Below are 26229 nucleotides of genomic sequence, written 5' to 3' on the forward strand. Positions count from 1 at the left end.
GATGAATGATCCTTTAATGTATTGTTGAATTAGGTTTGCTAAGTGTTTTTTTTTTTAAAATGATTTTTCTATCAGTGTTCATCAGGAAGATTGGCTTTTAATTCTCTTTTATTGTAGTGTCATTGTTTGCTCTTAGTGTCGGGGTAATGCTGACATGGTAGGATGAATTTGGAAGTGTTCCTTTCTCTTGTATTTTTTTGTAATAGGTTGATAAGGATAGATACTAGCTCTTCTTTAAATGTTTGGTAGAATTTACCTGTGAAGCCATTGGTCTTGGACCTTTATTAGCAGTATTTTTTTTTAAATTACTGATTAATTTCATTACTAGTAATAGGTTTGCTCATATTTTCTATTTCTCTTTAATTCAGTCTTTGAAGCTTGTGTGTTTCTAGGAATTTACCCCCTTCTTCTAGGTTGTTTAATTTTTTGGTGTTAATTGTTGTAGTCTCTCATAATCCTTTGTATTTCTGTGGTGTCAACTGTAACTTCTCTCACATCTTATGTTATTTGAGTGAGTACTCTGTCTTTTTTCTTGACTGGCCTACCCAAAGATTTATTAATTTAGTTTGTCTTTTTAAACAAGATTTTGGTTTCATTTATCTCTTCTATTTTTTTTTTTTCATTCCCCTTTTTGTTTCCATTCTGATTATTATTTCCTAACTTTAGGCTTTTTTTCCCTTGTTCCTTTACGTATAAGATTGTTTGGATTTTTCACATTTCCCAATGTAGGCCTGTATTGCTATAAACTTCTCTCCTAGAACTGCTTTTGCTGTGTCCCAAAGAATTTGGAACATTGCTTTTCCCTTTCATTTGCATCAAGGTATTTTTGATTTCCTGTTTTATTTCTTCATTGACTCATTTGTTGTTAGTAGCATGCTGCTTAGCTTTCATGTGCTGGTTGTTTGTTTCCAGGTTCTTGTAATTGATTTCAAGTTTCATACCATTGTAGTAGAAAAACATACTTGATATGATTTCAATCTACATAAATTTATTGAGGCTTTTTTGTGGTTTTAATATGATCTATTCTGGAGAAAGTTCTATGTATACTTGAAAAGAATGTATATTCTGTTTTAGGAAGGAATGTATTGTATATCCATTAGGTAAATCTAGTGTCATGGGTTATTTAATGCCAATGATGTGTTTCTTTATTAGTATTATGTCTGGATGATATACCTATTGGTGCAAGTGGGGTGTTAAAATCCTCTGATATTATTGTATTATTATAAGCTTCTTCCTTAATATCTATTAATATTTTCTTTGCATATTTAAGTGCTATGTTGGGTGTATAAATGCTTACAATTGATATATTTTAATGTTGGAGTGACCCTTTATCATTTAATGCCATTCTTTGTCTCGTGCGTCTTTGTTTTAAAATGTATTTTGTCTGATATAAACATTGCTACCCTTTCTCTTTTCCATTTGCCTATAATATCTCTTTCCATCCCTTCTCTTTAGTTTGTATGTATGTGTAGGTGTGAAGTGAGTCTCTTAGGTGTGCAGCACACAGATGGATTTTATTTTTTTATCCATTCATTCACACCATGTCCTTTTTTTTTCTTCCAAGATTTTATTGAACTTCAAGTTAGTTAACATATAGTATCATCTTGGTTTCAGGAGTAGAATTTAGTGATTCATCACTTACATACAACACCCAGTGTGCATTGCAACAACTGCTCTCCTTAATGCCCATCACCCATTTAGTCCAATCCCTGTTTTCCCCCCAGGAACCTGCCATATGTTTGCTATAGTTAAGGGTCTCTTATGATTTGCCTCCTCTCTGTTTTTATCTTGTTTTATTTTTCCTTCCCTTCCCCTGTGTTCATCTGTTTTGTTTCTTAAATTCCACAGAGTGAAATTGTATGGTATTTCACTTTCTATGACTGGCTTATTTTCCTTAGCATAATACACTCTAGTTTTATCCATGTCATTACAAATGGCAAGATTTCATTTTTTTTGATGACTGAGAATATTCCATTATATATAAACACTGCATCTTCTTTATCCATTCATCAGTCAAAGGACATTTGGGCTTGTTCCATAATTTGGCCATTATTAATAGTGCTGCTATAAACATTGGGGTGCATGTGCTCCTTTGAATCAGTATTTTTGTATCCTTTGGATGAATACCTAGTAGTATTTATAGGGTAGTTTTATTTTTAACTTTTTGAGGAAACTCCATACTATTTCCCAGAGTGGCTGCACCAGTTTGCATTCTCATCAAAAGTGTAAGAGGGTTCCCCTTTCTCCACACCCTCATCAACATCTATTGTTTCCTGAGTTAGTAATTATAACCATTCTGACAGGTATGAAGTAGTATCTCATTGCAGTTTTGATTTGTATTTCCCTGATGATGAATAACATTCAGCACTTTTTCGTGTGTGTGCTAGCCATTTGTATGCCTTTGGAGAAATGTCTGTTCATGTCTTCTACCCATTTTTTCACTGGATCATTTGGGTTTCAGTTGTTGAGTTTGATAAATGTTTTAAAGATTTTGGATACTAGCTCATTATCTTATGAGCCATTTGCAGAAATCTTCTCCCATTCCATAGGTTGCCTTTTAATTTTGTTTATTTAATAGTTTCTTTGCTGTGCAGAAGCTTTTTATCTTCATGAAGTGCCAATAGTTCATTTTTGCTTTTGTTTTCCTTACCTCCAAAGACATGTCTAGTAAGAAGTTGCTATGGCCAAGGCCAAAGAGATTACTACCTGTGGTCTTCTCTAAGATGTTGATGGTTTCCTGTCTCATATTTAGGTTTTTTATCCATTTTGAATTTATTTTTGTGTGCAGTGTAATAAAATGGTCCAGTTTAATTCTTCTTCATGTCACTGTTCTGTTTTTCCAACACCATTTGTTGAAGAGAATGTCTTTTTTCCATTGGTTAATTTTTCCTGCTTTGTCAAAGATTAATTGACCATGTAGTTGTGGGTCCATTTCTGGCTTCTTATTCTCTTCCATTGATCTGTGTTTCTGTTTCTGTGCCAGTACCATTCTGTCTTGATTACAGCTTTGTAATACAGCTTGAAGTCCAGAATTGTGACGCCTCCCGCTTTGCTTTGCTTTTTCAATATTACTTTGGCTATTCGGGGTCTTTAATGTTCCATACACATTTTAGAGTAGTTTGTTTTAGCTCTGTGAAAAATTCTGGTGTTATTTTGATAGGGTTTGCATTGAATGTGTAGATTGCTTTGGGTAGTGTTGACATTTAAACAATATTTGTTCTTACAATCCATTAGCATAGAATGTTTTTCCATTTTTTAATGTCTTCTTCAGTTTCTTTCTTAAGTGTTCTATTGTTTTCATAGTACAGATATTTTACCTCTTTGTTTAGGTTTATTTCTGGTATCTTAGGTTTTTTTCCACACAATTGTAAATGAGATTGATTCCTTGATTTCTCTTTCTACTGCTTAATTATTGGTGTATAGAAATGCAACCTATTTCTGTATGTTGATTTTATATCCTGTGACTTTGCTGAATTCATGTGAAAGTTCTAGCAATTTTTTGGACTCTTTGGGTTTTCTACCTAGAATATACCTAGAATATCATGTCTTCTGTGTAGAGTGGAAATTTGACTTCTTCCTTGCCAATTTAGATGCCTTTTATTTATTTTTGTTGTCTGATTATTAAGGCTAGGGCTTCCAGTACTATGTTGAACCATGTGGTGATAGTGGACATCTCTGTTGTGCTCCTCAAAAGCTGTCAGTTTTGCCCCATTGAGGATGATATTAGCTGTGGGTCTTTCATATGACCTTTATGATGTTGAGATATGTTCCTTCTATCTCTTATTTCTTGAGGGTTTTTATCAAGAAAGGATACTATATTTTGTCAAATGTTTTTTTTTCTGAGTCTATTAAGAGGATCATGTGGTTCTTATCCTTTCTTTTATTTATGTGGTATATCATGTTGATTGATTTGCAGATATTGAACCAACCCTGCAGCCCAGAAATAAATCCCATTCATTGTGATGAATAACTCTTTTAATGTACTGTTGGATTTGATTTGAGGGTATCTTGTTGAGAATTTTTGCATCCATGTTTATCAGGGATATTGGTCTATAATTCTCCTTTCTAGTGGGGTCTTTGTTTTTGGAGACAAGATAATGTTGGCCTCATGGGAAGGAAAATGAAAAAAAAATTTTTGGAACAGTTTTAGAAAAATAGCTGTTAATGCTTCTTTAAATATTTGGTAGAATTTCCCTCAGAAGCCATCCAGCCCTGGACTCTTGCTTTTGGGAGATTTTTTATTACTGTTTCAATTTCTTTGCTGGTTATATATTTGTTCAAAATTTCTGTTTCTTATTCAATTTCTTATTGTTTCAGTTTTGGTAGCTTCTATGTTTCTAATAATTTATCCATTTCTTCCAGGTTGCCCAAAATGCTGGCATATAATTGTTCATAATATTCTCTTGTAATTGGTTTTATTTCTGCTGTGTTGGTTGTGAGCTCTCCGTTTTCATTCATAATTTCATTTATTTGGGTCCTTTCTCTTTTATTTTTGATTAGTTTGCTAGGGGATTATCAATTTTGTTAATTCTCTCAAAGAAACAACTCCTAGTTTCATCAATCCGTGCTACTGTGGTTTTTTTGTTTGTTTGTTTCCTTTTCATTTATTTCTCCTTTAATCCTTATTATTTCCCTTGTGCTGGTTTTGGGCTTTATCTGTTTTTCTTTTCCCAGCTCCTTTACACATAAGATTAAGTTCTGTATTTGAGACTTTGCTCGATTTTTTCTTAAGTTTATTTATTTTGAGAGAGAGTGAGTGGGGGAGGGGGCAGAGAGATTGAGGCAGAGAGAGGATCACAAGCAGAGGATCTCTGTACTGACAGTACAGATGAAACACAGGGCTCAATCTCACAAACCGCAAGTTCATGATCTGAGCCAACATCAAGAGTCAGATGCTTAACTAACTGAACCACCAGATGCCACGAGACTTTTCTTGCTTCTTAAATAGGACCTGTATTGCTATATACTTCCCTCTATGGCCATCTTGGCTGTATCCCAGAGGTTTTGGATTGTCGTGTTTTCATTTCCATTTGCTTCCATGTATTTTTTTTTTTTGTTTCTTCTTTAATTTCTTGGTTAAGTCATTCATTCTTTAGTAGTATATTCTTTTTTTTTATACAAACTGTTTTATTTATTTATTTATTTATTTTTTTTACAAACGTTTATTGTCAAATTAGTTTCCACATAACACCCAGTGCTCATCCCCACAAGTAGTATATTCTTTAACCTCCATGTGTTTGTGGTCCTTCCAATTTTTTTCTTCTGGTTGACTTCAAGTTTCATAGTGCCATAGTCTGAAAATATGCACAGTATGATTTCTTTCTTCTTGTACTGGTAGAGGTCTGATTTGTAACCCAGTATGTGATTTATTTTGAAGAATGTTGCATGTGCATTCAAAAAGAATGTATATTCTGATGCTTTATGATGAAATGCTCTGAATATATCTGTCAAGCCCATGTGGTCCAGTGTGTCATTCAAAGCCATTGTTTCCTTGTTGATCTTATGCTTACATGATATGTCAATTGCTGTAAGTAGGTGTTAAAGTCCCCTACTATAATTATATTATTATCAGTAAGTTTCTTTGAGTTGTTATCAATTGATTTATATATTTTGTTTTCTTCAAGTTGGGGGCATAAATATTTACAATTGTTAGATCTTATTGGATGGACTCATTTATTACAATATAGTGCACTTCTTCATCTCTTACTGTGGTACTCTAATTTAAAAATCTAGTTTGTCTGATATAAGTATGGCTACTCTATCTTCCTTTTGATGTTCAATAGTATGATAAATGGTTCACTTCCAATTAGGAGGTGTGTTTGGGTCAAAAATGAGTCTCTAGTAAGTAGCATATTGATGGGTCTTTTTTTAAAATCCATTCTCATAACCTATGTCTTTTGTTGGAGCATTTAGCCCATTTACATTCAGATTAATTAATAATAGATATAAATTTAGTGCCATTGTTATTACTTATAAAGTCACTGTTCCTATAGATTGTCTCTGTTCCTTTCTAGTCTTTGTTGCTTTTGGTCTCTCCCACTCAAACCATCCCCGTTAATAATTCTTTGTTTTTTAAAGTTTATTTATTTTGAAAGAGACAGAGACAGCACATGTGGGGGAAGCAGTAATGAGAGAGCAGGTGGTGGGGGAGGGGAAGAGAGAGAGCAAGAGAGAGAGAATCCCAAGCAGGATTTGCACTGCCAGTACAGACCCCAACACAGGGCTTGAACTCCTGAAACTAGGAGATCATGACCTGAGCCAAAATCAAGAATCAGACACTCAATGTACTGAGCCACCTAAGCACCCTTCCCTTTAATAACTTTTGCAGAACTTGTTTACTGTTCACAAATTCTTTAATTTTTACTTCTCTTGGAAACTATCTATCCTTGTATTCTGAATGACAGCCTTTTTTGATAAAGTATTCTTGGATGCATATTTTTCCAATTTAGCACATTGAATATATTATTTTACTCCTTCTGACCTGCCCAATTTCTGCAGACAGATAGGCTTCTAACCTTCTGTATCTACCCTTGTAGGTTCAGGACCTTTTGTCCGTAGCTGCTTTCAGAATTCTCTCTTTGTATTTTCCAAGTTTCACTATGGTGTGTCTTGGTGTTGACCAGATTTGTTGATTTTTAGGGGAGTTCTTTGCCCCATGGACTTGAATGCCTGTTTGCTTTCCAAGATTAGGGAAGTTTCAGCTTTAATTTGTTCAAATGAAGCTTCTGCTCCATTCCTGCTCCTCTTCTTGTGATCTCCTGGGACAGGGATATTATTGTGCTTTATGGAATCTCTGAGTTCTCTGTCTATATTCATAATCTAATAGTTTTTCCCCTCTTCTTTTCAGCTTCATTATTCTCCATAATTTTCTTTTATATCACCTTTTTATTCCTGTGCTTCTTCTATCATTGTTGTGATTACATGCAATCAGTTTTGCATCTGAGTTATAGAATTTTCATTTCACCCTGACTAGTTTTTAGGTCTTTCATTTCTTTGGCAAGGGTTTTTTTGGTATCTTCTATGTTTTTTTTCAATCTCAGCTAGTATTCTTATGACTGTTCTTTTAAATTCTTGTTCAGATATACTGTTTATATCTGTTTTGAGCAAATCCCTGGCATAGTTTCTTCTTGATCTTTCTGTAGACGAGAATTCCTCCATCTTGTCAGTTTGTCTAGGTTTCTGTCTTTTGCAAATTATGAAAGCTTGTTATGTTTCTTTTTCTGAAAATAATGCTATGTTAAGATGATGTCATACCCTCTCCAGACCCTGGTGCTTCTGGAAATATTTCTGGTTTATGCTGTTTGCACTATGCTGTGGTAAACGGCTGCTCTTTCCCCCAGGTCAATCCTCTGGAGAATTTCTCCTTGCTTGCAGTGGGGAGTGTTTAGATCTTTAAATAGGTATGCTTTGATTGGTTTGTTAAAAGAAGTCTGTTTTAAAAAAAAAATCCTGATCCAAAAAAAAAGAAAGGGAAAAGGAACAAAAAAACCCCATATAGACAAAAAATGATAAACCTAATTCCACACCATGGTGTCCACTGTCCACTCGTGTGCCTCCGCCTTCATCCTCCCACTGCCAACGAGCACTGCTGCTCATCAGGATCGACTCCACCAAATGGTGCGGAGTCCTAAAACCTCAGAATTTGAGTTCCACTGTTTTTCAAAACCTTGTGACAGGCAGTTTCTCCTGATTTCTTCAGTGAGTCATTTTGGGAGAAGTGCTTTTCTTTCATGAACTTGACCCAATGCTTTCTTTCTTTCCCTTTCTCTCCACAAAAATGTCCCCTGCCCACCAAGGCAACACAGCTTTTTTTCTCTCTCAATTCACATCTCTGTACCTAGTACCTGCCAGGTTTTCTCTAACTATGCAGACCATTCTCCCAGTCCTCAGATTGATTTCCTATGTGTTCAAAATAATTTCATGTTGGGGCACATGGGCAGCTCTCTCAGTTAAGCACCTGACTCTTCATTTTGGCTCAGGCATTGATCTCATGGTCCTGAGATTGAGCCCCACGCCAGGCCCCATGCTGAGCATGGAGCCTGGTTGGGATTCTCTCTTTCCCTCGACCTCTCCCCTGCTCATGCTCTCTCTCTCAATAAACAAACAAACAAACAAACATTAAAAAATGACATGAAGGATGAGGCCAGCTCAGGGTCCTCCTACTACTTCACCATCTTAACTCCTCCCTCCTATTTTCCCTTTTGGAATATTTGGCCCCTTGACGTTTAAAATAATTATTGATAGATACATACTTACCACCATTTTGTTCATTGTTTTCTAGTTGTTTTTGTAGTTTTCCTCTGTTTTCTTATTTTTTTCTTGTTTTCTTCCCTGTGATTTGATTAATTTCTTTAGTGTAATTGTTGGATATTTTTTCTCTTTATTTTAGTGTAACTATTATAGGTTTTTGGTTTGTGGTACCACAAAGTTTACATATAGTACTGTTATGTGTATAGCAGTCTATTTTAAATCGACGGTCACTTATGTTTGAACACATTTATTTTTAAAATTCTTTAATGTCTATTTTTGAGGGGGGATGGGAAGGGGTCGAGAGAGAGGGAGACCCAGAATCCAAAACAGTCTCCAGGCTCTGAACTTTCAGCACAGAACCTACAAACCCATGAACCATGAGACCATGACCTGAGCAGAAGTTAGACACTTAACCAACTGAGATAACCAGGTGCCCGTTTGAACACATTTTAGAAGCTCTACATCCTTGCACTCCCTCCCCAGTATATAGTCACATTTTATATCTTTTTATTTCCCTTAACTCATTATAAATAGAGTTGATTTTAATACTTTTGTCTTTTAACCTTCATACTGGCTCTAGAAAGGATTGAAGTACTATCTTTACTATATGTTTGCTTTTACCAGTGAAATTTTTTTCCATAATTTTCCTCTATGTCCTTTTCTTTTCTGCTTAAAATAATCTTTTCAGTATTTCTTGTAAGGCCAGTTTAGTGGTGATGAGCTCTTAAGTTTTTGCTTGCCTAATTCTTTATCTCTCCTTCAATTCTGAATGATAACCTCCAAGGAGAATAATCTTGATTATAGGCTTTTTCTTTTCAGCACCTTAAATATATCCTGTCACCTTCATCTGGCCAAAGTTTCTGCTGAAAATTTTCCTAATAGTCTCATGGGTGTTCCCTAATATGAAACAGGTTGCTTTTCTTTTTAAGATTTCTCATTTATTGTTAATTTTTGACAGTTTAATTATTTGGTGTCTTTGTATAGACCTGTGTTCTGGACCTGTATGCTTATTTCCTTCTCCAGATTAGGGACATTTCAGAATTACTATTTCTATTATGTTTACTGTATTTCAAATATGCTACTTTCTCTCACTCTTCTCCTTCTGGTACCCCTATATTGTGAACGTTAATATGTTTGATGCTGTCCCAGAGTTCCCCTCAACGCATCTTCTTTTAGAAATTCTTTTGCTGTTTTTTTAACTTTATTTTCCATAGTTTATTGTCAAGTTGGTTTCCATATAACACCCAGTGCTCATCCCCACAAGTGCCCTCCTCCATGCCCATCACCCCCTTCTCCTCCCCCTCCCTCCCACCAGCCCTCAGTTTGTTCTCAGCATTCAAGAGTCTCTCATGGTTTGCCTCTCTCCCTCTCCCCAACTATTTTTCCCCTTCTTCTCTCGCATGGTCCTCCATTAACTGCCTCCTAATCCACCTATATGTGCAAAATTATGGTATCTGTCCTTCTCTTCCTGACTTATTTCACTCAGCATAACACCCTTTAGTTCCATCCACATTGCTACACATGGCCAGATTTCATTCTTTCTCATTGCCATGTAGTATTCCATTGTATAAATATACTACATCTTCTTGATCCATTCATCAGTTGCTGGACACGTAGGTTCTTTCCAGGTTTTGACTATTGTTGAGAGTGCTGCTATGAACATTGGGATACACGTGCCCCTATGCATCAGCACTCCTGTATCCCTTGGGTAAATTCCTAGGAGTGCTCCTGCTGGGTCATAGGGGAGTTCTATTGTTAATTTTTTGAGGAACCTCCATACTGTTTTCCAGAGGGATTGCACCAGCTTACATTCCCACTAGCAATGTAGGAGGGTGCCCATTTCTCCACATCCTTGCCAGCATCTAGAGTCCTCTGATTTGCTCATTTTAGCCACTCTGACAGGCGTGAGGTGGTATCGCAGTGTGGTTTTGATTTGTATTTCCCTGATGAGGAGGGATGCTGAGCATCGTTTCATGTGTCTGTTGGCCATCTGGATGTCTTCTTTGGAGAAGTGTCTGTTCATGTCTTCTGCCCATTTCTTCACTGGGTTGTTTGTTTTTCGGGCGTGTAGTTTGGTGAGTTCCTTATAGATTCTGGATATTAACCCTTTATCTGATATGTCATTTGCAACTATCTTTTCCCATCCCATCCAGTTGCCTATTAGTTTTATGTATTGTTTCCTTTGCCATGCAGAAGCTTTTTATCTTGATGAGGTCGCAGTAGTTCACTTTTGCTCTTGATTCCCTTGACTTTGGGGGATGTGTCAAGTAAGAAATTGCTGTGGTTGAGGTCAAGGAGGTTATTTTCTGCTTTCTCTTCTAGGGTTTTGATGGTTTCCTGTCTCACGTTCAGGTCCTTCATCCATATTGAGTTTATTTTTGTGTATGGTGTGAGAAAATGATCTAGTTTCATTCTTCATGTTGCTGTCCAGTTCTCCCAGCATCATCTGTTAAAGAGGCTGTCTTTTTCCCATTGGATGTTCTTCTCTGCTTTGTCAAACATTAGTTGGCCATACATTTGTGGGTCCAATTCAGAGTTCTCTATTCTATTCCATTGGTCTATGTTTTTGTGCCAATAGCATACTGTCTTGATTTCCAGTATGTTGTCTTCCAAATTGTCGATCTGTTTTTTCTACATCCTTGAAGCTGCTGTGCATTGCATCAAAAGCATTTTTTCCCATATCAGTTATTATATCCTTCAGCTCTAATTGGTTATTTTTACTTTTGCTCTTTTTTGAAGTTTTCACTTAGCTCATCCACTTTACTTTCATGTTTCATGAACATCTTTATAATCATTGCTTTGAAGTCTTTATCAGGTAGATTAGTTATCTCCAATTTGTTCCTTTTCTTAGGTTTTTATCTTGTTCTTTTGTTTCAAACATATTCTTTAGACTCCTTAATTTGTCTGGCTCTGTGTTTCTCTATCTGGTAGGTCAACTATGACTCCTGGTCTTAAAGTTAGTGGTTTTATGTAGAAGGCCGGTGGGGCCCCAAAGTGCCATCCCTTATGGTCATGGAAATCGGCTATTCCAGGGCTATCTTCTGTGTGGGTTACCTGTGTCCTCTCTTATTTTGACTTGGCTACAACTGCTGTGGGTATACAGGGGGACAGGGCTGTTTCCCACAATTTCACTTAGAGGCCTGGCTACAGTTGCTGTGGGCATTAGCACCTGGGGAGGCTATTAGGCACAGTTGTGACTCTTGCAGCATGACCTAAGCCGAAGTTGAACTCTTAACTGACTGAGCCACCCATGTTTAGGTCTTTATTATACACAAAAATAAACCGAAAAAAATTAAAGTGGTTCAGTTTTATTCTTTTGCATGTAGGTATCCATTTTCCCGAAACCACTTATTGAAGAGTCTGTCTTTTCCCCAGTGTATATTCTTGACTCTTTTGTCACAGATCAGTTGACCATACAGGTGTGGGTTTAATTTCTGGGCTCTCTATCCTGTCCCACTAAATCTGTGTGTCTGTTTTTGTGCAAGGACTGCACCGTTTGATTTCTATAGCTTTGTCACCATTCTGGTTGTCTGGATCTGTGTCTGGTATGGCCAGGGTCCCAGGCCTCTCTACACTGATGGTGCTCTTGCAAGAAGGGACTACCAGTTCAGGGGTTCCCAACATGGGACTTGAACCCCTCATTCTTCAGGAGGACTTTCTGTGATATCCCTTCTGCTTGTGGGTTGCCACTAGACACTTTCCAAATTGCTTTTTTTTTTTTCACTGCATCTCAGGATGAGCAACATTGCATGTGAGGCCCCAAAGGGGTGTATCTGTTTCCTATAGCACTTTGGAACTACAGACATCAGCCCAACTCGTTTTCTAAGCCAGATACTCTGAAGATGTACCTCTGTGTTATAGTCTCAGGGGCTGGGATGCCCTTTTGGGGCACCAGCCCTTACTCCTCTGGGAGAAGCACCTGCCTGATGAGGTCCCTCCCTATTATGTCACCACATTAGGGATGGGTTTCTGTGTGTGTGAGACCATATCTTAGCCTCTTCTACCATCTTGATGTGGTCTTTTTATCTTTTCTTGTGGAAATCTTTTTCAGAGGGAAATGATCCAGTTGTAGCTGTAGATTTGGTGTGTGTATAGAAGGGGATGAGTTCAAGATCTTTCTATAAATCTTGCTTTGTGTAAGCTCAATTCCCATTAGGATAGTTAAGATTAGCCTCTCAACTCATCTGCTCAAAACAGGAAAGGGTAGACCCTGTTCTGGAAAAAAAAAATTAGATCGCTTTCAGTCTGGTTATTTTACATGGGATGTCTAGTACATAATAAAAAAAAAATTAAAAGACTTGTGAAGAGGCAGGAAAATGTATCCTATAATTTAGGAAAATATCAATAGAAGCAGATACACATATAGTCAAATACTTGATTAACCTTTATGGTAGTTATTTTGTAGTTTTTGTCAAAGAAATAGAAAAGATTGACAAAAAAGTACATATTTTCTAACTAAAATATCCAAGATTTTAAATGAATTTTAGCTTCATCTTGAACAGGACAAAATAATTTATGGAGCTCAAAGGTGGGTCAATAACATAAAATGAAGCACAAAGAGAAAACAACAGAGCATATGGGACATAATATGGGGATATTGACATGTGGTTTAATATGTTAGTAAACAGAGTGTCAGAAAAAAAGATGAGATCCAGCATGGGGTAGAAGCAATATTGCTAAGAGGTTTCTAGAATAGATAAAAGACATCAACACACATAGTCAAGAATCACAGAACAAAACACCCAACAACTATTAAGAAAACTACTAAGCACATGTCATAGCAAGTGCATGTGAAGTTCACATTTCATTGGCCAAAACTGGTCAAAAGACCAGACAATAATGCAAGTATTTAAGAAGGAAGGAAGGAAAAGATTAAAAAAAAAACACCCCAAAAAACAAAACAACCCCAAAACATTGGTGACGTTGAATGTAACATGTTTCCAGAAGCATATTACACTGAATCTGTCCCTTAAGGAATCTTCTCTACAGTCACCTAAATTTGATTTGTGTGTTTAAGCATAAGATAAATATGCATTTGGGAAATTTCAAAAATGTGAATTGCTATAGCCTTACTTCTACAGCACTTGTATTCTACCATGTCACTTGCTTAGTCCATCACTGCCAGAATCGTTGGAGTCATCTTCTCCCTTTTCTGAATTCTCTATAGTTCTGTCATCTGGAAATAGTGAAGTAATAGGCTGTGCCTCTGTTAATAATTACTATATATTATTTAGGTTTCAGAGACAAAGTTTTTAATAGAGAGAAAGATTTTTACCTCTGTGAATTTTATGTTATAATTCATTGAGTAATAATTCTGGAAAGGAAAGTGGAGGGTTGTAGTTTAAAAATGATAGCCATGGAGGCAACTGAGAAAGTGACATCTGAAGACAGTAGGGAGTAAACAAGGAAGCTTTCTGAGGGGAGAAAAAGACAAAAATATTTTAGGAGGCAGGACTTGCAGGTAGAAAATCCCTGCAGTAGGGACCTGTGTGCTCGATGTGCTCAAGGAAGAATAAATCAGCAAATGTGACAGTAGGGGATTGAACAGCCTGTATCAGGGAGTATTGGGGATGAGGTCAGAGAGGCAATGCAATCCAGGCACTGTGGATGGGGTTCGTGAGGCTGTAATATTGAAATGACTGGGGTTTTTCTCGGGCTTAGATGAGAGCCCATTCGAAGGTTTCAAACAGGTGATATAATTAATCTGAATTAAATTTTAACAAGATCACTCTGACTTAGGAGTTGGAAAGTAGATTGAAAAGGGAGCAGAACAGAAGTAGATTCAATAGTTAGGGAGCAATTGAAATAATGAATGATGGTGGTGGTTTGGATGAAGTAGGGGTAGTGGAAGTAGTGAGATAATGTTGATTTCCTTCAATATTTGAAGATTGAGCTGGTGACTATGCTTATAGAGATATGTATGGGCAGAAGAGAAAGAAGGAATTCTGTAACTCTGAGGTTTTGGTGTGAAAAATTATGGAAACATGATGATGAATAAGGAAGAGGTTGGTAACTCAGTCTTTGGCTTGTTACCTCAGATGCCTGAGAGGCAGTTGGAAACAGGACCTGGAATTCATCAGAGGGGCCTTTTAAGAAATGTTGAAAGGAGTTCTTTAAGCTGTAATAAAAGGATGCTGATTAGTAACATGAAACTATACAATACACTGGTAACTATATAGTCACATTCAGAATACTCTAATACTGTAATATGATGGTGTATTAACCACTAAACTAATATAACTTAATCATTAATATAGAGGTTAATGGACAAAACTATTAAAAATAACTAGCTATACCAGAAAAATGCCAAAAAACAATTAAGTCCTTACCTATCAATAATACTTTAAATGTATTATTGGGCATTGTGACTGCATTGGGCTCTGTGCTGACAGCTCAGAGCCAGGAACCTGCTTTGGATTCTGTGTCTCTCTCGCTCTAAAATAAATAAAAATTAAAAAAAAGAAAAAGCTCCTTGACAGTGGTCTCAGCAACATTTTTTTTTTTTTCGGATAAGACACCAAAGTACGAGCAAAGAAAGCAAAATTAAACATGTGGGACTATATCAAATTAAAAAGTTCTGTACAGCAAAAGAATCAGCAAAATGGCAGCCAACAGAATGGGAGAATATATATATGTTATATATATATAAAGGTATGTGATCCCCACACACAGTGGAGAGTTATTTGGCCATGAAGAAGGAAGTGCTGCCATTTGCAATAACATAGATAGAACTTGAGACATGATCCTCAATGAAACAAGTCAGAAAGAGAAAATATGTTTTTGTTGTGAAAATATTAAAAATGCAGTACTACCAACTATACTCACCATGTTTTACATTAAATTCTTAGACCTTACTCATTTTATAGTTGAAGGTTTATAAACTTGTACCAATCTCTCCCCTTTCCCCTACCTCCCAGCCCTTAGCAATTACTTTTCTAATCTGTTTCTAGGAGTTTGATGGGGTTTTTTTTTGTTTGCATTCTCACATGTGGAATTTAAAACAAAGTATTTTACTCACAGAAAGAGGAGAATGGTGGTTGCCAGGGGCTGGAAAAAATGGGAATATGTTCATCAAAGGGTACAAAACTCTAGTTATAAGTTTTGGGAATCTAATATATGACACAATGATTATAGTTAACAAGACTGTTAGGAGAGCTTGCTGGGAGATAGATTGAAAATGTACTCACCCCATACACATAAATGATGATTATGTGAGGTGTTAATCTTATTGAGGTTGTCACTTTACTGTATATACATGTATGAAATCATCACATTGTACACCTTAAACTTATATAATGTTCTATTTCAATTATATCTCAATAAAGCAAGAGTGGGAGGAAGGAGCCAACAAGGAGAAATGGATTAAAAAGGGAGTGTGTTGTGAAGAAAGTGCTTCAAAGAGAAGGGAGTAATCACCTCTGGCATGTGTTGCTGATAATGCAGGTAAGGTAAGGACTAAAAATTAATCAGTGGCTTTCACCACCTAGAAGCCACGAGCTGTCACAAGAAGCAGGACTACAGTGGATATGCTGGTCAAGCATTGTTTGAAGGTGTCCATCTGATTGGTTGAGTGGTCGTAAAACAGTACCTGTATTGTGCTCTATCCCATGGAGGGCACGGCTATTTGTAATTCATCCCTCCAGAGGGGTATCATTTTCAAATTTGCACAGACATAGTATTTGCTAGGTAAGACCCTGTTAACAAAATCACTTTCTGGGTCAATGCCTTTTTGGAGTGGATTCAAAACAGAAGGAGAGGGGAAGGAATTGAGGACACTCAGTGCTTATAGAGTAGCCAATAAACCAGAAGAACAAGGAGTTGGTACCTGGCTGGAGCTAGGGAATCAAAAATTTGATTTGTATTATTTAGAAAATGAGAGCTCTAACCATTAGGTCTGAATACTGATGGGAAGGATTCAGTACAGAGAGATTCTGTGTACTTGTTTTATACTGGACGTAATATGTTATGTCATTTACTCTGGTAAATAAAAAAAAAGCAAAAGGTTAAAAAAAGTTATATTAGGCTATACACTTGTTTGTTCACTGCTGTTTTCCTCATACTGAGAAAATGTCCAGCATGTAGGAGGCAGTCAAATACTATTTGTCGAGTATTAATCAGAATTTGAAATCACAAAATCGAATTTCCTATCCTGAACTTTCAAGAGCTGGGCTCCGATACCTGTTCATGCAGGTCTATGTACAGAGCAGCAATTCATTTGGACTGCTTTTGTAGAGAGACAGAGCAAAGGACACATTTATTCATAAAACTAATAATCTCCCTGCAGACCAGGTGCATGTTTTCCCAAATCTGTATGTGACTTAGCACGATGTTTGGCACAACTTTAAGTATTCAGTATAATCAAGGATTTTTGCGTTCAAAAGTCACTTGATTATGTGAGTTGGATTAACATTTATTATACTGCCAAATAATTCATTCAATAAATTTAAATTTAAAATCTGTTTTAAATGCTGATGTTTTACTGATTATAAAATAATATATGCTTATTATAGAAAGTGTAGAAAATGCAGAAAAGTAGAATAAAACCAATTCACTTCTAACCCCAGTACCAACAAGCCATTGTTTTTGATCAATCTGGTACGTTTTCTCCCACTCACTATTATAAGTTGATGGTTCTGGAAATCGTTGCAATAATAGTAATAATGACAATTACATTGCTTATGCACATACAAGGTGCATTATCTTATTCAAACTTCGCAACCAACCTGTAAAGAAGGCATTAGTTCTGTAGCATTTTGTAGATGAGAAAAATGAGGCTCAGAGAGATTGAGTCATTTTCCCAATTGAGTCATTTTCCCAAGTCTGTAACCACAGCCATATTAATGCCCTTTTGTTCACCCTTCTGGTTTCAAGTGCTATTAAACCTAATTTTCTCTCAGATTGGTAAGGGTCAGTTCTGCTTTTAAGTGTCTGCCATGTACCCTTTAACAATTAAACATTCTTCTTGAAAGACTTCATTGAATCCCCTTGAAGACTCTGGAACTCCCTTTGCCTCTCTCTGCTCTCTGATCTAAACAGCCTGTTTTGTAAACAAAAATATGCTCCATGGGCCTATTGTTCTTTTTAAGAATCCTCCACTTACCGCCCCCCGCCCACCTTCAAATGTCTATTTGAATTCTTTTTATTTTCTTTTTACTTCACAGAAGCTGATACAAATTCTTGACATAATGGAGGTGATGAATACATATACTTGCCTGATTGGTAAGTTCTTCCATATGTGTAGTCCAATCTTTGTCTTACATTTTGGGTTTATTTACTTTGGTTCTGATATTGAGGGTCAGCATAGTGTGCGGTGTGAAAATAGCTGAGGACCTTCCTTTCTGTTTAAAAAACATCTAAGATTTTATTCAGAAAAGAAACAGCACTTTGAAGGTAGAAGGCAGAGATAGGAAGACTGATAGATGTGAGGCATAGTTTGGAAATTTACTGCATTGTGTGGATAATGACAATGGTCAGTTCTGAACAGGAACAGTGGATCCCACATGGGAGCATTGTTAAGCTTATTTGCTATAAGTGATCCCTGCTGTGTTAAAAAGGGAAATAAATATCCCAGTTTTATTTTTGCTACAGAAGAGAGAATAATTTTTGAGATGCCCAGCTTTTTTAGCAGCCTGCCAAAGTTACTATTACCATCATTTGTTACAGAGGCTTTAAAAAAACAAAACAGAATTCTTATATTCCCTATGTCTGCTCAGAACCTATTTTAACATTCAGTCATGCCTCTTTGCTGATCGTCTGTACTGCTGCTGTGTTGGCATTAGCTTTGCTATTTATGATTCTGCATTCCTAGTATGACTCTCACATGTTCTTTATTTCGGTACAAAAATATATCTGACCTGTCCTAAAAAAACTTACTTTAAAACCACCCCTTCTGTAGTTGTTTCTGCCTGTGTCTTCTAAATCTTGATGACAAAATCCAGAACTGTAAAATGGGAATTTCCATTTCATTTCTATTCCATTGAAATGGAATATTCTTTATTCCTTCTCCTATCTCCAGGAGGGCAGTAATCAATTTTGGAGAAATATTTAACACTGATTCATGAAGGTGACCCTTGTATCTATCTGTATTTTATGTGAGAATATTGGAGCACCTTCCTGGCCCCATTGTGTGTATGCTTTCAAGCTCCAGTCATGTTTATGTGGGGGAATCCACAGTAATCTTCTTAGATTACTAAAGGCTAGAGTTCAAAATCTGGCTCTATGTGTACTTGCTTAGATTTCTTTTGTAAAGAGAACAGAAGAAAACCCACATTCATGATTTGTGCTTTGATTTCAGAGTCATTTTCCCCCACAGCCTCCAACATTGCAGCCTCTACCTTGGCCCACTTCATCCCTTTATTCTCAAGACAAAATATGGGATGATATGTTAAGTTCTACCCACTCCTGTCAGTGCTTGTCACCCCCTACAAAGCAATATATATTCTTATTTCATATGTTTTTAAATATCCAGATATGTGTTAGGCCAGTAGTTCTCAGCCAGTGTGAGAGAATTTTTCTTCCCACAAGGGGGCCTTGGCAATGGCTGGAAATATTTTTGATTGTCATGACTGAAGTGGAGGAAAGTATGGTATGGTGTTGGAAGCCAGGGATGCTACTCAATATCCAACGTTACACAGGAGAGCTTCTTCCCACAGTAAAGAATTATCTGGTCTAAAATGCCAAATTTGAGATATCCTGCATGGGCCCTGAATATAGAACTTGTATAAAGCACAAGACATTTAAAGTAAAAACATGGTATATGTGCTATAGCATAAAATAATACTGGTTAGGGTCCAGAGGACATAAATGAATTACACTAGAGGTGGAGTGGGGAGATCTGTTAGAAGTAAGTTTTTTGTTGACAAGATAATGCTTTCAGACTTGGAAAACTGGACATTTTTCTTGGTGTGTTGGAATGTGGTAAAGAGGATAGTATAGGCTGAAGTAGTAAATGAAGCAAAATCTGGAGGGCAAGCCAGCACATCAAGTTTAAAGAATAACATAAGGTAAAAACCTGGCATGAGCAGCTATCAACAATCCTACATGGATGGCTTCACACATGGATGGTCCTAATCATTGGTTCATTTTTTTTTTTTCTAGAAAGAATACTTAGTAGAAAGGTGGGGAGAAGTGTCTGAATTGAATATTTGGACACTAGACCCTGGAAGGAAATTAGGAATTTGGTAAAAGATGATGGGGCTCAAGGGAACCTGTCTTAGACTGTGAGCTAATGGGGAAGTTCATGATGACCATTCAAGGATATGGCAATTTTATATCTTTTCCTCTTCTTTACAGACTATGTCTGTGACATGCAAGCTCATTATAGGTAAAATTAACCGGTCATTTTCTTTTGGGTCAAGGAAACAGTTACTAGAAGGAGATTGTAAAGCATGTAGTATGAGATTGTTCTTTGCCCAGCATATATCCTAGATGGACTTCCTAGTTTCTGGCAAATGGGTTGAGTGAATAACAGTGTCATTCAACAAGGAAGTAAACACAGGCAAGGGGCAGATTTGGAGAATGATAACATGTTCACTAAGATTCCTGTGGGGCATTTAGGAAGAGAGACTCTAGCAATCAGGAATAACTGTGTCAATGGACACAGTTCTATCAAGGACTGTGTCAATGATAGCAGATTCACAAACTATAAGAAGTAATAAATGTACGATCAAGCAAGAAGAATATATAGAGCTATACAAGAGAAAGATTTAGTACAGAGTAGTGAAAAACGCTGCTATTTAGGTTCTAGGAGAATCAGAATTGCTATGGAGAAGGTTGGTAAAAAACAAAAATATTGTGTGGAGGAATTTAACAGAAAGGAGTCTTCTAGCTATAGTTTACTCCAGAGAATTGGATTTTGGGTGGGGTGGATTGTTACACTTATTTATACATGTCTATTTAAATTGTTACTATGAGTATGTATTTTTTAAAATACACTCTGTTAGTTACTAGAGTATATAATTTACATACAATTTAATATACTCTTTTAAAGTGAATAGATTAATGGTCTTTAATATTTTCACCCATGTAATCTCACTGTAATCAAAATATAAAATATCTTGCCATCCTAGGAAATTCTATTGTGAACCATTTCAATCAAGACTGCAACATCAACTCCTGCCTGAGTTTAAAGCTTGCTAATCTGCCTACAGTTTTCACCACCAGCTCCCACACTTATGCTATGTTATTGGCTAAATACACATTAGGAATTGTTATGCTTGATGAACTGACAATCCCATCATTAGTATGTCACATTCTTTATATTTGTCTCTTACACAATCTAAAAAAATTGCCCAAGAAATATTAAGTTGGGTCTTTTTTTTTTTTTTTTAAGTCAAATCTGACAATCTCTGCAGAGCAATCCAAGAAGGCAACATAAAAAGATTCTTAAACTCACCTCCTCCCATGGACAACAGTGAATATATACCTACTTATAAAGCAATTTTTCCCTAGGAAGAACTGAAAGCTGATTAAACAGATTTCTGCACACAAACGATAGAAGAATCACATAGAGAAGCGATGGAGACCTAGTAACTACAAAACACCTATGCTAGACACAGTGGCATACAGAAGGGAAGACTGTTGTCAAGGGGTCTGTGCACAGATTTGTTCACCCTAAGGCACAGTAAAAACAACAGTGGTTTAAAGGACAACTGGACTGAGAAAGTTTTGAGGAGATGGTAGAATAGGAGAATCCTGAGCTCAGATCCTCTCACAGATATATCAAGAGCCTCATGTGTGAGACCAACTCTGAAATGACCTCAAGACTGGCAGAACAGACCCTCCATAGCCAAATGTAGAAAGAAGGCCATCTCAAAATGGGTAAAAGGGGCAGAGACAGAGTTGGGAACCATATCCCTGGGTAGGACTAACAGCAATAGGGAGGGACATGAGAAGATCAGACTCCTATCAGACACTAGGGACCTACACTGGAAGGACCAGTTCCTGTAACATTTGGCTTTGAAAACCAGCACAGTTAAAACTCCCGAGAGCCGGAGGATGATGTGAAAATCAGCTTCTGCACTTGAAAATCTAGCATACTAAATAACTCAGCCTGAAACACAGCAAAGGAAGAGGAATTTGAAAGTTCCTGGGATATACGTGAGCAAGATTTATTGAATAATCTTAGAACATGTGTTGGAGTGGCAAGAATTCCCAAGAGGTTCCCCTGGGAACAAAAATGCAAGGTGGACTTCTCTTCCCCTCCCCTAGCCTAGAGAGCCAGATAGATACTTCTGGGAGCCAGTGGGAATACTCTCCACCTACCTTGCTGGCACCACAGTCCCCACCCTGACCTTCCCTTGCGGTCCTGGCTATCAAACCTGCCTCCCTGCACAGTCATCCATCCAGAGTGGCTCCTGCCCCATAACACCTTGCAGCCAGCCTAGGCTTGGACCAGTGCCATTCCAAAGTGACTCCTGCCCTGGGGAATGGGGCAGATAAGTACCTACATCAGGACACCCACAGTTCTTGCAGCCTGGCCTCTTAACTGGCTGTGAGGGAGCAAGCTCTGCCCTTTGGTATGCTTGCCATAATGGCAGAATAGCTCAGTTAGACTGAGATAGCCTGCCAAAGAGCTTGTGGCTGCGACAGGCCTCTCAACAGTGTGGGGAGCAAACTCTGCCCCACGTATGCAAGAAAGGAAACAGGTCATTGCAGCCAGTGAGGCTGAATGCAGCAGGGGCTCTACCACAACAGAAAGGTTCACACAGCCCACTCAATGGACACTTCGGGTATGATGCCTGGTTCTAGGGACTAGGGAGATTTCAGTAGAAGACACCACAAGGTTTTTCTATATAAGGTCACTACTTTCAAGACCAAGGGATGTAGCTGACCTACATAATACATAGAAACATGTCCCAAATGAAAGAACAAGACGATACCACACTAAACGAGCTGAATGAAATGGAGGTAAGCATTATGCCTCATAAGGAATTCAAAGTAATCGTCATAAAGATATGACACCTGAGGAAAAAAAATGGATGAACTCAGTATGAATTTTAACAAAGAGATACAAAACAAAAAGGAACCAGTTTAGAGGTAAAGAATTCAATAACCAAAATAAAAAAATACACTAGAGGAAATCAATAGAAGATTATAGGATACAGAAAAACGGATCAGCAATCTGGAAGGCAGGGTAATAAAAAGCAACCAAAATGAACAGTAATAGTAACAATAAAAAATAGCATAAATGACCCTGTGATATTAAGCATACCATTTTCATTATAGGGATCACAGAAAACTTCCCTAAGCTTGGGAAAAAAACACATCAGGTCCAGGATGCACAGAACCCCTAACAAAAGGAATCCAAGGAGAGCCATACCAAGACACGCAATAATTAAAATGGCAAAAAGTAATGATAAAGAATTTTTAAAGCAGTGAAAGACTACATTGACATCAAGGAAAATTCATAATGCTGTCAGATATTCTTTCAGCAGAAACTTTACAGGGCACACAGGAGTGGCATGATATATTCATACTTGTAAAAGGAAAAAACATACAACCAAGAAAACTCTACCAAGCATTCTATTCAGAATAGAGGAGAGATAGTTTCCAAGACAAGCAAAATTTAAAGCTCATCATTACAGAAACAGTCTTATAAGAAATGTTAAAGGGATTTAAGTGGAAAAAATTCCACCATCACTAAAAATATGAAATTATGAAACAAAAAATTTTAATGGTAAAGATAGATCAATTATATGTGTATGGAGGTTAAACACAAAAATAGTAAAATCAGCTATATGTCTAAAAATTAGTCAATGGGTATACAATATATAAAATATTATGTGTACATAAAGAACTATATGTTTTCCATTTCCATAGTTTGAGAATGTGGTCAAACTTAACGATGAATTTAATAAGCTGCTATAGACATAGGCTGTTATCTGGTAACCACCAATTGAAATAGATACACAAAAATTAAAGACAGAGGAATCCAAGCTTACATTAAAGAAAGACATTAGACCACAAGGGAAGAGAGCAAGAGATGAAAGAACAGAAAACTACAAAACTGTAAAACAAGTAACAAAATGGCAGTAAGTTACATAGCTATCAATAATTACTTTAAACATAAATGGACTAAATGCTCCAATAAAATGATATAGGGTGACTGAATGAAGAAAAAAAGACCCATTGATGCAGCCCACAAGAAACTCTCTTCAGATCTAAATACATATACAGTCTGAAAGTAAAGGGATGGAAAAAATATATTGCATTTAAATAGAAGCAAAAATAAAAAGCTGGCACAGCTATTATTTCAGACAAAAAATATTTTAAAACAGAGTGTAGCAAGAGACAGAGAAAAACATTATATATTGAAAAGGGGATCAAATCCAACAAAAGAATATAACAGTTGCAAATGTCAATACAGGAGAACCTAAGTTCATAAAGTAAATGTTAACAGACTATAAGGGGAAAAATGGCAGTAACAGTAATAGTAGGGGACTTTAACATCCCACTTACACCAATGGATTGATCACTAAGACAGAAAATCAGTAAGCAAACAGTGGCTTCGAATGGCACATTAGACCAGATCGACTTAACAGATATGTAGAATAGTGTAATACACACTCTTTTCAAGGGCACATGGAACATTCTTCTGGGTAGGAGTGTTAGGCCACAAAACAAGTCTCAATAAATTTAAGAAGACTGAAATCATATCAAAAATCTTTTCTGACCACAATGCTATGAAACTAGAAATCAGTTACAAGAACTGAACAAAGCACAAGTAGATGGAAACTAAACAACATGCTACTAAACAGCCAATGTATCAATGAAAAAAATCTAAGAGGAAACCAACAGTTACTGTGTGACAAATGAAAGTGGAAACCCACATCCAAAATCTAAGGAATGCAACATAAACAGTTCTGAGAGACAAGTTTATAGTGATACAGGTCAATCTCATGAAATAAGAAAAATCCCAGATAAACAATCTAACTTTACAGCTTAAGGAACCAGAAAAAGAGAAAAAGCAAAGTCCAAAGTTAGAAAGAAAAAGAGTACAGATGAGAATGGAAAAAATGAAATAGAGACTAAAAGAACAGTGGAAAAGATCAATAAAACTGAATCTGGTTTTAAAAAAGATAAACACAATCAATAAACTTTTAGTCAGACTCTTCAAGAAAAAAAGAGACAGGACTCAAAATCAGAAATAAAGGAAAAGAAATAATAACTGACACCAGAGAAATACAAAGAATTATAAGAGAATATTGTGAAAAATGATGTGGCAACAAACTATCTGGATAAGCTAGAAAAAATGGATAGACTCCTAGAAACATAAAATCTTCTAAAAATGAATCAGGGAGAGACAGAAAATTAGAGCAGCTGATTACTAGTAATGAAATGGAATCAGTAATCAAAAAACTCTGAACAAGGGGCACCTGGGTGGCTTAGTCGGTTAAGCGTCCGACTTTCACTTAGGTCATGATCTCACGGTTCGTGGGTTCGAGCCCCGCGTCGGGCTCTGTGCTGACTGCCAGCTCAGAGCCTGGAGCCTGTTTCAGTCTGTGACTCCCTCTCTCTCTGACCCTCCCCTGCTCACGCTCTCTCTCTCTCTAGAAATAAATTAAAAAAAAAACCTTAAAAAAAAATTAAAAAAAAAAACCTCTGTACAAACTAAAGTCCACAGCTAGATGGCTTCATAGGTAAATTCTACCAAGCATTTAGAGAAGAATTAGTAACTATTGTCAAGTTATTCCAAAAAAAAATAGAAGAGGAAAGAAGACTTCCAAGTTTATTTTATGAGACCAGCAATACCCTGACACCAAAATCACAAAAAGACATGACAAAATAAAACTACAGATTGATACCACTGATGAACTTAGATGTAAAAATCCTCAACAAAATATTAGAAAACTAAATTCAAAAATACATTAAAAATTTACCACAATTGAGTGAGATTTATTCCAGGGATACAAACATGGTTCAATATTTGCAAATCAGTGTGATATAGCACATTAATAAGAAAAGAATTAAAAACTATATGATCATCTCAATGATCAGAAAAAGCATTTGACAAAATTCATCATCTGATCATGACAAAAACTCTCAACAGAGTAGGTTTATAGGGAATATACCTCAACACAATAACGGCCAATATGAATAATCCACAGCTAACATTATACTGTATGGTGAGAAACCAAAAGCTTTTACCCTAAGATCAGGAATGAGACAGGAATTCCATTCTTGCCACTTTTTTTCAACATAGTGCTAGAAGTCCTAGCTAAAACAATCAGACAAGTAATAAAAGGCATCCAAATTGGTAAAAAGAAGTAAAGCTGTCACTGTTTGCAAATGACATGATAGCATGAATAGAAAACTCTACAGACTACCAATAAGCTATTAGAATAAATGAATTCAGTAAAACTGTAGGATACAAAAATTAATATACAAAAATCTGTTGTGTTTCTATACACTAATAATGAAGTAGTGGAAAAAGAAATTAAGAAAACAATCCCATTTACAATTGTGCCAAAAAGAATTTAATAACCTAGGAAAGAACTTAAGGTATATCCTAAAAATTATGACATTGATGAAAGAAACTAAAAATCACATGAATGAAAAGATATACCATACTCATGGAAGAATTACTAAAATGGCCATACTATCTAAAGAAATCTACAGATTAAAAGCAATCCCTATCAAAATCTCATATTTTCCACAGAACTGTAACAAATAATCCAAAAATGTGTACAGAACCACAATAGATCACCAATAGCCAAAGCAATCTTGAGAAAGAACAAAGCTGGAGGCATCACAATCCCAGATTTCAAGATATACTACAAAGCTGTAGTAATCAAAAACAGTACATACTGGCACAACAATAGACACACAGATTAATGGAACAAGACAGAGAGCCCAAAAGTAAATCGTCATCTATATGGCCATTTAATCTATGACAAACGAGGCAAGAATATACACTGAGGAAAAGACAGTCTTTCAATAAATGATGTTGGGTAAACTGGACCATTTTCTTACACCATG

The 26229-nt window shown here is 36.5% G+C and overlaps 1 long non-coding RNA gene across 1 annotated transcript in view; it reads left to right on the forward strand.

Annotated features, from left to right (window-relative positions):
• Window positions 1–26229, forward strand: part of LOC144236617 (uncharacterized) — a 191961-nt gene that overhangs the window by 108884 nt on the left and 56848 nt on the right. The window contains exons 2-3 of the long non-coding RNA XR_013336630.1: window positions 15576–15693; window positions 17412–17469. This is a non-coding gene — a long non-coding RNA (uncharacterized LOC144236617). The remainder of the gene's footprint in view (window positions 1–15575; window positions 15694–17411; window positions 17470–26229) is intronic.

Source organism: Crocuta crocuta, unplaced genomic scaffold (genome assembly GCF_008692635.1).
Source record: "Crocuta crocuta isolate KB4526 unplaced genomic scaffold, BGI_CrCroc_1.0 scaffold175, whole genome shotgun sequence".
Taxonomy (NCBI): Eukaryota; Metazoa; Chordata; class Mammalia; order Carnivora; family Hyaenidae; genus Crocuta; species Crocuta crocuta.